This window comes from Lepidothrix coronata, unplaced genomic scaffold (assembly GCF_001604755.1).
Source record: "Lepidothrix coronata isolate B3197 unplaced genomic scaffold, Lepidothrix_coronata-1.0 Scaffold204, whole genome shotgun sequence".
Lineage (NCBI taxonomy): Eukaryota > Metazoa > Chordata > Aves > Passeriformes > Pipridae > Lepidothrix > Lepidothrix coronata.
The window spans coordinates 1,541,686-1,553,782 of record NW_016690384.1 but is presented as its reverse complement, the minus strand read 5'-3'; positions in this window follow the sequence as shown (position 1 = coordinate 1,553,782).

Genomic DNA, 12,097 nt, shown 5'->3' with positions numbered 1-12,097 from the left:
TGGAGTTGCTGATTTTGGGTGGAGTTGGGTTTGTTTGAGGGTTTTTTTTTTAAGAATTACTCCTCTGAGGTATAATGTGGAGCACTAATCTAAACGTGAACCATGAATTCCACCATCACAAACTCTCTGCAAGCTCTCTTAGAGCTGGAAAGATGGATAGAATCATGGAATGGTTTGGGTTGGAAGGGACCCTCAAGACCATCTCTTTCCACCCCCTGCCATGGACAGGGACACCTTCCACTAGCCCAGGTTGCTCCAAGCCCTGTCCAGCCTGGCCTTGGACACTTCCAGGAATGGAGATTCCAAAAACTTTCCCAAGTCTAGGAAGCTGGGGAGGCCAAAGGCTGGGAGGGCAGCCCAGGGTGCAGAAAGTGCTGGCTGTGCTTTATTGAGCCTTCCAGTGCTGGGCACAGTGGGGAATCAGCTGGAGCAGCAGGTCTGGGAGGGCTGTCTTGGTGGGGCTGTTCCTGTGCATGACATTTCTCAGGTGTGACCTCCTCATACTTCCTCAAACCTGGTTGTGAGACTCTCCCTGACCCTGGGCAGGAACAGCCAACCCAGACACAAACCCACTCCCCCAGTGATATTTATTCCTCTGTGGTGTTTTCGAAGCCCACGTGCAGCCAGTGCCAAAATCCCAGGGCACATTTTCAGTCCCGATGTGCAGATTCTCCATGTTTTGGTGATATAAGTGGGAACAGTCATGATTCCATGAGCCAAATGAGGCAGCAGCTTTTCCTTGCTGAGGGCAGATGACTCTGCCTCTCTCCCATCCTGTTGTTCCTAATATCTACCACAGGGAGCAACCTAACCTGCAGTTAGATCCTTTGGGAGTGGAAAGCTCAAGAATCACTGCATTAAGTAGGTTCTTCTACCTGCTTTGCCTCTCACATGGCATCACATCCCTGCCTGACTGTAGCCAAAAGTGTTCCAGGACACTCCTAAAAACTAACCTGTTTTCTTGCCTGGGCAATTATTCCACCGAATGGATTCTGAGGCTGGAAGTGCCCTGGGAAATGCTTGAGGAGGGCTCTACACAGGGCTGGGAATGAGGGGATGCTTCAGCATTCTGGCATCCCAGAATGCCAGAATGTTTTCAGTTGGAAGGGATCTTAAAACTCATCCAGTTCCACCCCCTGCCTATTATGGGACATGTTGTATATGTGTTTCTATGTATTATGTATATAATATAATTGTTTATATTTATATTTAAAATGATGACCATAGGACCATAGAATCCTAGAATGGTTTGGGTTGGAAAGGACCTTAAAGACATCCAGTCCCAGCCCCTGCCATGGGCAGGGACACCTCCCACTAGCCCAGGTTGCTCCAAGCCCCATCCAGCCTGGCCTTGGACACTTGCAGGGATCCAGGAGCAGCCACAGCTTCTCTGGACAACCTGTGCCAGGGCCTCCCCACCCTCACAGGAAACAATTCCTTCCCAATATCCCATCTAAATCTGCCTTTCTTCAGCAGTTTTTAAATGTTTTAGCCCAGTCTAAGCAGCGTGACCTGGTCAACCTACAAGCCCAGGGGTGCCTGCCTGGGTCTCTCGTGTGTGAGAGAAGGTCTGTAGAGCAGCAAGAAACATATTTTTTGAACTCTTCCCAGTGTTCAGGCTGTGCCACTTCAGAACATTCAGAACTAAAAACACTAAAGGGAAAAAAACCCCTCCCTTTTTATAGCCTACTGCCTCGTTGAAAGTGATTTATGAAATGGAGCTTCCTGCCCACCCAGTGCACAGAACAAATACAGACAGTGCTTTGAAATAACTACAGTACTGTGCTATTTTCAGTAATATTTAGCTCAGACTTAGCCAAGAAAGCCCACTAAGCTCAGCAGACAGACATAAAAAGAAACGCTCTTTCTGCATTTTTGTGTGCGTGTGCATCTATTTTGGGTTTTACTCCTTTTCTCCAGTTCCTTGTCTGACTATCAGTGCAGTCCCAGCTCAGGAGAACACTTCAAACCCACTTCTCAGCACAAGTCACAGCTCTTGAGCATGCACCTAATTTTAAGTGCCTTAATAAACATGTGCTTAGTTTGAGATAGTTTTGTTTACTGTAGTGGAACTCTGCTCTGTGTCACCAGGGACAGCACCCAGGGAATGGCTGGAGCTGTGCCAGGGTGGGGTCAGGTTGGATCTCAGGGAAAGGTTCTTCCCCCAGAGGGTGGTTGGCACTGACCAGGCTCCCCAGGGCAGTGGGCACAGCCCCAAGGCTGCCAGAGCTCCAGGAGGGTTTGGATGATCCTCTGGGGCACAGGGTGGGATTGTTGGGGTGTCCTGGGCAGGGCCAAGAGTTGGACTGGATGATCCCTGCGGGTCCCTTCCAGCTCAGGATATTCCATGATAACTTGTTGAATTCTGCCACTTTGACAGCAGTGGAAAATGTGGCCCATTTACTTGCACAAATTGATTATATTTTGTGTATGTTTAGAAAGTGTATAGAAAGTGCTTTTCTCCTTTTCTGTAACTCTGAGGTTTTACCCTGGCATCAGATACCCTGTCTCAGTTGGCATCAGGAGGTCACTGTCTTGGCCATCACCTACTGTGTTTTCTTTCTTGAGCTGTAACTTGTTTCACAGTTCTGTTTAGGAGAAAAGATAAAATGAAGTCATTTAGGTCTGTCCAGTCCATTTCTCCTGCCTTCAGCAGAATATTAAATCAGATGGGGCAAACAGTGACAGCTCTCCAAAATCCTCTTCCCTTTCCCCTGGGGATTTGGAGGTTGAGTGTTATCTTTGCATGAGGGGACTTGTATTTGAAACAGTCTGATGATTTTGAACACCTGTAACTGCTGTGAATTAGCTTGTGAACTGTAATTATTAATTAGGAACCATAATTGCAGAATCACAGAGTGGCTTGGGTTGGAAGGGACCTTAAAGACCGTCTCGTTCCACCCCCTGCCACGGGCAGGGACACCTTCCACTGGCAGGATCACAGCATTACTCAGGACAAGTGCTGTGGGTGTTGTCTCAGGAGCATTTCTGATGCATCTGGATCCCTGGATCCTGAATGCAATCCAGGGTTTGCCATAACTTTGTGGAAGGAGAGCTCCTGCCCCTCGGGTTTCTACTCTGAGATGTGTGGGATACATAAGCACTTTGGTTTCCAACTGCTCCATCACTCCATCCCCTCACAGAAACCTAGGGAATATCTGTAAAGCTTTCCAGCTTTTCCCAGTTCACACACACACACATTTTCTAATTTTCCTCGTTCCAGTTGCTTTTGTTATTCCACCCAAGCTCTGGGATCTGTCTCCCTGAGGACAGAGACGTCAGCGGGGCAAAACTGCCTAGAAATCTCATCGTGTTCAAAACACAGCAAGAAAGGTCTCTCTTCTTGGTGTTCCCACGCTGTTAACACGTGGTTTTCTTATTGTGGTTTACTTTGGAGATCGAAACCATGTGCTGTGCTAGGAAATGCTGTGGAAGGTCCCTTTCTCATGAGAGTTTATCAGACGAGATCGTTCAGAGCATACATTAAAAATACATCAAACAGAAACCCGTTATAGTTCACTATCTCAGTTTGAGGCAATGGAAGGAAAGCACCACCGGTGATGAGGACTTGGGCTTTGCATCAGTGTTGCAGATAAGTTCTCCTACCCAAAGAGGACTCCAAAGAAACCTTATAAAAATATCTTTTAGAATGAGAAATACCACGTCATTTCAGTTTAATAATGTGTTACTCAGCTGCACAGTTGGATTTAAAAAATGCTGGGACTCCAGTAGATAGAAAAATAAGTCGTGTTGAATTTACGTCCTGCCCACGACAGCACGTGCCACTGTTTATCCTTTCAGCTAAGGGGAACTTTTGGGATGTGCTTTTCCCCTCATTTAAAACGTATTTGGGATGTTTGCACTTTACAGCCCAAAGAGAGAATATGACTTCTACTGCTCTAAGAAAGATGGTAAGAATTTCAAAGGCAGGAGAGCCCAGGTACAGTGGGATGAGCCCATGGGATGCTTGGTCCTCAGCCCCATAATTACAAGAAACCGCTCCTCATCAAAGACCAAAATACTGATTTTCAGACTTTGGGATGCATGACTCAGTGAGACACATTGCTCTTTTCACAAAGCTGCTTTCCATTCTTCTCCTAAATCAGGAGAGCCCTCGATCCAGCCCTTTCTGTCATGCATTAGGAACTCCAAAAACATGTTTACTTAAGTACAAAACCACATTAGCTCAGCATTATTGTATGCCTCCAACACACATAAATTACAATAGATTGTGGGGTAGGAACTTTGATCAAGAAAAGCCCACACTGAAATTCCCTTGGAGGAGGGTTGGAGCACTAAATGCTCCCTGTCTCCTTTTCCTCTCATCCCTACGATTCCCACTGCCGGTCGGTTTGTGGATTGCTTGCTATGTCTGCACTGCAGGCTATGAGGGGAGAAAGCACGAAGAGTAGCCCCAGGAAAATCATGCTATTTCATGCATCTAATCTCTTTCTCTGGCACTAATTTCCATGTGCAGAACCTCAAGGGTCAAGAGAAAACCCTCCCGTGTTCCCCCCAGCGCTGTGTCTCTCACCCGGGGTTCTGGAGTAGAAGAGCAGGCTTGGGAAGGAAAAATGTTATATGGACCCAACCCTTCCAAAGAAACCCATGTGGGCAAGATTGTTTTTCCCCATCAGAGGCCCTACACTAGGATTTTTTCCCCATCAAAGCAGGAATTCTGTACAGTGGTAGAGACAATTATTGTGCCGAGGCACTGAGGAAGGTGCTGTTGTAGGTAGAGGAGCTGAGAAACAAACCCAGCATGTTTCTTCCTTACAAACTCCATGCATTTGACCCAGTATGATACATGTGGCACGTCAAGTCTAGGAAGAGTGTCCTGTCCCCCCATGTGACAGTTCTTCTCATTCCCTTTGGGAGGACCTTTTGGCTGCTGCTCTCAAGCTGATTCCATTGCCATCAATGCCAGCACCGAAAAGTACACAAGGAACACAGTGCTGGGGTTGGGTTGATGGTTGGACTTGATGATCTGAAAGGTGTTTTCCAGTGTTAATGATCCTGTGAAACAGTCTGGGTGTCATTTGAGGAACCAACATCCCTTCCATTGAAGAGATGTTGCTCCCGATGCAAGCGGCAGCAGAAGTCAGTCCATGCTTGCCTCTGAAGTGTTAATTGATTTTGTTGATTAAACAGCATGATACACCGTTTATCAGCCACTAAGGAAAACCCCAGATTCTTCCTATGCCAAGTATTTGATTTTTTTTGCTATTTGTTTGTACATGTAGAAATCTAAAGCCCTGAAATTTGAGAAACTTTACACTCAAAGCGAGGGACTTGCTCACGTGTTTGTATAAACACGAGTTTACAGAGCACTCATGGCAGTTTGACTCTGATACTGTTGTTCCTCCCTTGTTTTTGGCAAGTTAGAACACCCTCCCAGCCCCAGGTTGTACATGGGGAAGAGCCATGTACTTTAAGAAACTGATATTACTGTTATAGGCAACTTTTCCCTTTAAAAGGGTTTGGGTCCCGCAAGGGAGTGATGTGTGTCCTGCCCAGCAGTGCATCCTTGTTGCAATCATCTTGAAAAGCAAATCCTTCCTTCTATTTAATTTGGGTGTTTATTACTGAAAAAAGTATATTACAAGAAATATGAAGTTTAGAAAAGTGTGAAAGCAGAGAGAAAGAATTGCTAAGCAACTTGGTCTAGTGGAAGGTGTCCCTACCCATGGGAGGGGGTGGAATGAGATGGTCTTTAAGGTCCCTTCCACCCCAAGCCATTCTATAATTGTGGTTCATAATTAGTAATTATAGTTCACAAGCTAATCTGCTGCAGTTACAGGTGTTCTAGCTGCTATTCCTTTTTATTACTGTATTATATATATAATGACCTGTATATTAGATTATATATAGCTGATAAGGGACTTAAAATGTTGTTTTATGTTAAACTGCAATGTCACATTATTATCGTGCACATATTATGAATAAAAAGAAAGAAGTAGAGGATTTAAGAAGGAAACCTTTCTCCAAAACTCAGGTAATTTACAACACACAAGGAAACTCCCCATGGTTGTTAAGAAGCATTCCCTAGTTTATCTTTTCTCTGATCAGAAAAACAGAGATTAATTGATCACATCCCAGGGAACTGATTATGGCAATACTTCTTATTTACAAACTAAAGCCATGGATCCAAGCCACTGCTCAGGGATTTCTACATGCTCATGCTCCCTAAGCCTGCTAATTCATTGGAAATTAGTCCTTGGTGCATTGACTCAGCTCTTGTAATAGCAAAATCAGATTTCTATGGTTGGATTAGTGCCTGCAGCAGCCACCCAGCAGCAGTTGGGGCAATAACCTCATTTCTCATCTGTGTTCAGTCCCACGGGGGTGTCTGGTGCTTCTGCAGGCTCCCAGTACAACATGTAGCTCCAAAGGATGTGAGGTGGCACATTCCCAGCAGCTCCTCAGCAGCACAGCAGTGTTCCCAAACCCGGGTTGAGATATCCCACTTGCCGGGCGCCAACGTCCTGGCAGGAGTTTGGCAGAGCCAAGTGGCACAGTGTGTGCTGCCAGCTGCTGCTGCTGCCAGCTGCTCCAGGATCCCTGCTGCTGCTGCCAGCTGCTCCAGGATCCCTGCTGCTGCTGCCAGCTGCTCCAGGATCCCTGCTGCTGCTGCCAGCTGCTCCAGGGTCCCTGCTGCTACTGCCAGCTGCTCCAGGGTCCCTGCTGCTGCAGGCAGGGCTCTGCTCAGCCTGCCTGGGGACAGGGGTGGGGCTCCAGCACAACCCACAGCCCTGATTCCCTCTGTGAGGCTGAGGGAGCCTTCGGGAGTGATGCCACTTGGGACACCATCAGGGTGCTGCCACTGGAAACCCTCTTGATGGGCAGCACACGAGCTTGGCTGTATTTAAGGTCCATCTCCAGTTTCCAGGGAGATGCCCTGGATCCCAAAGACCTCTTGAACCTGGTGGTGCTGCTGCCCTTAAATACATTGCTGGTGTTTGTCTGCACTGCCCCTCCTCTGCCTCCATTTTACCCTTTCACTCCAGAGGGAGAGATCCAGATGGACTTTCTCACTGTCAGCAAAGATCTGACTACCCAGAAGAGCCCAGCATCACCCCCAAACCAGGAAATTTCCTTGATGCTTCCCTTCCCAGTCACCAACAGGACTGGCTTTATGTCACAGCCTCAAGGAATCCACTCAGTGCTTTCCAAGGAACCCTCTCAGCCCTCCCCTCTGCCTGCCTGGCATGGCACAGTTCCCAGTAAGAGGTTACACACCCTGGCTAGGAATTCTGCAGTGTCCCAGCTGAATTCCTTCAGGATTTTCAAGTGATGCCACTCAATCACGTGTGGAGTGTAAATCCAATGACCTTGCTCCTCTGAGCACCCACCTGATGATGTCTCCAGTGCTTCCAGAAGGGGAGGGTGATGCAGTCACTGGTGTGATCTTAGATGTCTTTTCCAACCATAATAATTCTGTGTTTCTGTGTCTCCACAGCCTAATTATCCCTAAGTGCCCCTTTCCCACCTTTGCCTCCGAGTGGTCCTACTGATTGCCAGGCTGCCTTCCTGCTTTTGAGGAACATGAGAGCATTTCCCATCACCTTGATCACCCTTCCCACGTGGTCTGCAAATTGTTTCAGCCCTCACCATGTTTTGCTAGTCCCACTTGGAGATCCCTGTTCTGCTTCCTGTTATTATTTCTTTAGCCCTTGCCCCCCCTGCCCTAAAGGCTCTGAGCCCTCCTCTGTGCCAAACACTGAGCTCCAGTGCTTGCTGCTCCTTGGGCAGGGCCAGACAGGGATTAATGGATAGTACCAGTCCTGGGAATCCTGCTGGCAGCCAGCACTGAACCCCCAGCACATCCCTGCTCCCCTCCATGCCATCAGCATCCCCAGCTCCCCCAAACCCACCCCTCTACACGTGTTTTGGCAGCATCCCCACCTGCTCTCTTGGCTCTCTTGGGGCCAAAACCAAGCCTTTACCACTCGTGCCCTGTCCTGGCCCTGAAGGTCCCTCCAGTACAGGAGGGGAGGATGCTGAGTGAGGGAACTCATGGACCATCAGGTCTGCATTTGCCCAAGCACCCTGGTCCCAAGGGAACAACCCCATTCTCGGGGCTCAGAGCTCCTCACCCCCAATCCTCAGCTGGTAACCACCCCCACAGAGCTCTGGGCAAGAACCCAGGAGCTTCCCACCCTATTGCTGGGCAGACACCTCCATTGCAAGTTCTGATTATTTTTTTACTCTTTAAAGGGTCAGATTAATTCCATTTCCCCTTTGAGAAAGGGATTAAGGCATCAGCTGGGTCTTGCAACACCAGCAACAAAACAAGAGCTGGCTTTGCTGAAACCAACCCATGGTGGGAAGAAAATCACCTGACCTGGAAAAAGCCCCCGTGCTTTCCTACAGGGTGTAGGTACTCACCAGGGCAACCCTTCGAGCTAAACTGGTGCAAAGAGCCTCAGCTAGGGAGACACCACCCTTTTATTCTCTCCTGGGCCAGAGGCAGTGCCACTCCCTTGGCAGGATGATGGCACACTTCAGCTCTGCTCCCAGTGAAGTAACCAGCACGTGGCTCTTGCGAAGTCCCATGTGCTTACCTGGCCTACAGCCCCAGCCACCCCCACAGACCACAGTGATCCCAACATTCCTCACCTGAAGGAGACTGTCCCCCTCTCCTGCCTGCCTTTCCTTGGCCAAACTGGGCTCATTTGCCTGCACCTTATCCTCATTCCTTCCCTGCACATCATCCCAGTCAATATTTTATGAGCAGCTGCTGCTGAGCCTCAGGGACCCCTACAAACTTCAGTCAGAGGGAGTCATGATCCACCAGCTGTCAAGTTCACCCGATGTCTCCTGGATCCCAAGAGTTGCTCCAGATGGACGATGCCATATGGCAAACAAAAATACATCTTTAACATCATTTAATAAATGTACAGCCAAAGCAGAGCTCCACACGGTGGCCCTCGGGTTTGTGTCACGGGCAGAAGGGGTGACCATCAATGTTATGGTGCCTGTGCACACGTGTCCCCTCAGAGCCCTTGAGGCCAGAACTGCTGAGAACAGAGTTAAACACATCCCTGTCTTCCCTGACATGGACCCATCTTGCACGCCATGGCTTTCAGATCATCTTGAAAAGAGCAGATGAGGCTACAGAACCTGTCAAACTACCTCAGCCTGCTTAGCATCTCTCAGACTCTCTACCTGATAATACACAATGCCTCAGGCTAATCAATACAGACACAGGTGCTCATCCCTACCTTTTCCCTGAATTCCCTTGCCTGGGAACTGTGAGCATTTATTTAGGCTACATATCCTGTCTTAAGATGGAGCTGTAGTCTGCCAGGACTGCAAACCTGTTGTGAATTTGAACAGCAGCTGCTTGACACCTGGTCAGAGGGACAGATCAGAGCCTTAAAATTCAGTGGGAAAAAGAAAAAAAGCTCCTAGATAGATGTCGTGCTAAAAGGAATTAAAGATCAAATAACATGTAGAATCAAAACACACTCTCGGGTAAGATCCACCTGTCTCAGCCTATTTTGTTCCATAGTGAATTTTCACTGTGGAAATCCAGCTGCTGTAGTTGTGTGTAACCACAGGACAGCTTTGGGCAGCAGCTCCCTCCCTGAGCACCGCTGGGTGTGGCACAGGTTGAGTGAACACTTACCCCAAATATTTACAGCCAAGAGACACATTTGCACAACTCCACGTATTGGACTGAGTGATGTGCAGTAACTGGAGCAGTTGGCATCTTTTTCCTGCTCTCCCTTGTGCCTGGAGCCTCCCTGTCCCTGTTCCAACCTTTGGCCCAGCCCAGGGACTCGCTGCAGTAGAGCCAGCGGGGACAGTGTGGCTGGGGACAGTCCCAGTGCAGGGACATCCTCTGTGGGGATTGAGGTCTGGCACAGGCCAGCAGGGTCAGGATGCACATCCATGTGTCCATGGCCAGGCTGGCAGGAGGACCCTCGCCAGGGACCAAACACTCCCCTCTCCCAGGGCGTGGGGAGGAAAATGGAAGGGGGAAAGACCCATGGATTGAGATGGAGACACAACCTGTGTGTGCCAGCAAAGCAAGAGGAGGAATTCGTTCACTCTTTCCATCAGCAGGAGGGTTTTCAGGCACTTGCACACCCTCAGCATATGCAGTGTTTCCTTGGAAAGACAAATGCCATAACCATGGGTGTGTGCCACCTCCTTTCTCCTTCTTTCCATGAGTTTTGTCACTGAAGACAATGCAATGTGGTGTGGGACAGCCCTTTGGACAGTTTGGGTTAGCTGTACCATCTGTGGCCTTTCCCAAGGTCACACCCAGCCTCCTGACTTTGGAGTGGGGAGGAAGGAGGAGCCTTGGCACTGTGAGAGCCCTGCAGGAGCCTCAGCTGTGCCACCAACCACACATGCAAAGCAGGGCTCCATGGGGGCTGCTCTGAGCACAGTTAATGCCATAACCATCCTGTGCAGACCCTGAAAAATCCCCTCCTCATTTGCTCCGTGCTCAGGTCCCACATTGGTTACACATCTGAGTATCCCCTGATACTCACAGGGGGTGGGCTACACCCTCCACTGCTGTGTTTCTTGGCCCAGGAGTCCATGGGGTTATTTTGGAGATGTGTCCCATCATCTGACTCCACCCTTCCTGGGGTCCTGTGACCCCCCAGAACTTCCCTTTCAAGGCCTGGAGTGGTGTTTTGGGGAGTGGTGTGGTTGGCATGTTTGAGACACCAGGTATCACTTCCACCAGCACCATGAGCAGGCAGTGGTTGCCTCGGCAGGTTTGTGGCAGCCATCCAACACGGTCAACATCCCACCTCACCCTCTCCACGGGGATATCCCAACCACCACCCTCTGTTCCAGGGAGACTTCACTCCGTGGATCACTTGTGTCTTGCATTCGTGGCTGACCTGTGTGATGAGCTCCGTGGTCAGGTCCCTTGATCATGAGTCCATATGAATGTTTCATGTCCAGTCCATGACCAGGGTTCCTGGGAAGGTCTGGAGGTGCCTTCACACAAGCTCAGCCTATTCCCAAAGATTGCAGTCCCCCCACTCTGCTGGGCAATTCTGGGCCTCAGGGCAGTCTGGCCACAACCCTTCCACTGTGGCCACCACCCAACACATCTCGCTCTTCCCAGTCCCTTGCCTTGGCAGAGATTCCAGTCACTCATCCATAAAGATGCATCTCTCCCTCTATATTTTCTAAACTACGTGCATGGGGTGAGGGTTTTCCAATGGTTTGGAAGTACAAATCCAACTCCTCATACAGTTCTTGGCCAGACATGCCAAATCAAGTGGCCTTACACGTGGGGCATGTTTTTGTGTCCCAAAACACTCTCATGTGACAACAGGCATGAAATGCTTGAGAATGTGCTGTAATAATAAATGATGAATTTTAAAAAAAATCAATAAAACACTGGTTCCTTGTTTGTTCTTGAGAGATGAAACCTTGCACTGAGCCAATGAGGATGAAGTTGTTTAGACTCTGGGTTGGTAAAAGCAGACAATGCTTATGTAATGCAGTCTTTTATATTTGTAATGCTGCAAAAGACACTATGAAAACACTTGAGCAGAAATACCTGGTTCTGCGTCTTCTTGATCTGATTCCCTTTATTTATAAATCACATTTTTAAATTCAGGTCCTCAGGGAATCAAAGCCTGGTTGGATGGCAGCTCTGTTGAACATGAAAGCATACCATGGGCACTGCACCTTCCTGTATCCCAGGGCCTCATATTTTTAATTCCTGTTTGTCCTTGAACAGCCAAGCAGGAGTTTTGGGACTTGACAAATTACAAACCACATTCAGACCTGGAAGAAAATGTATCACCACAGATTTCAGCAAAACTCCTTCTGGCTTGTCAACTCTTTGTTTCACTCCTTTTGCTTATAGCATTGATAACAGCTAATTAGTTCAGAGACTGAATGACTTGCAGGGAAACCAATGCTTTAATCACATGAGAGTAGCTCTCCAGGAGATGATCTGGGTGACTGGTTATCCTGAGGCTCCAGGACAAGGGGCAATGGCTTCCCACTGCCAGAGGGCAGGGTTAGATAGGATATTGGGAAGGAATTGTTCCCTGGGAGGGTGGGGAGGCCCTGGCACAGGTTGCCCAGAGAAGCTGTGGCTGCCCCTGGATCC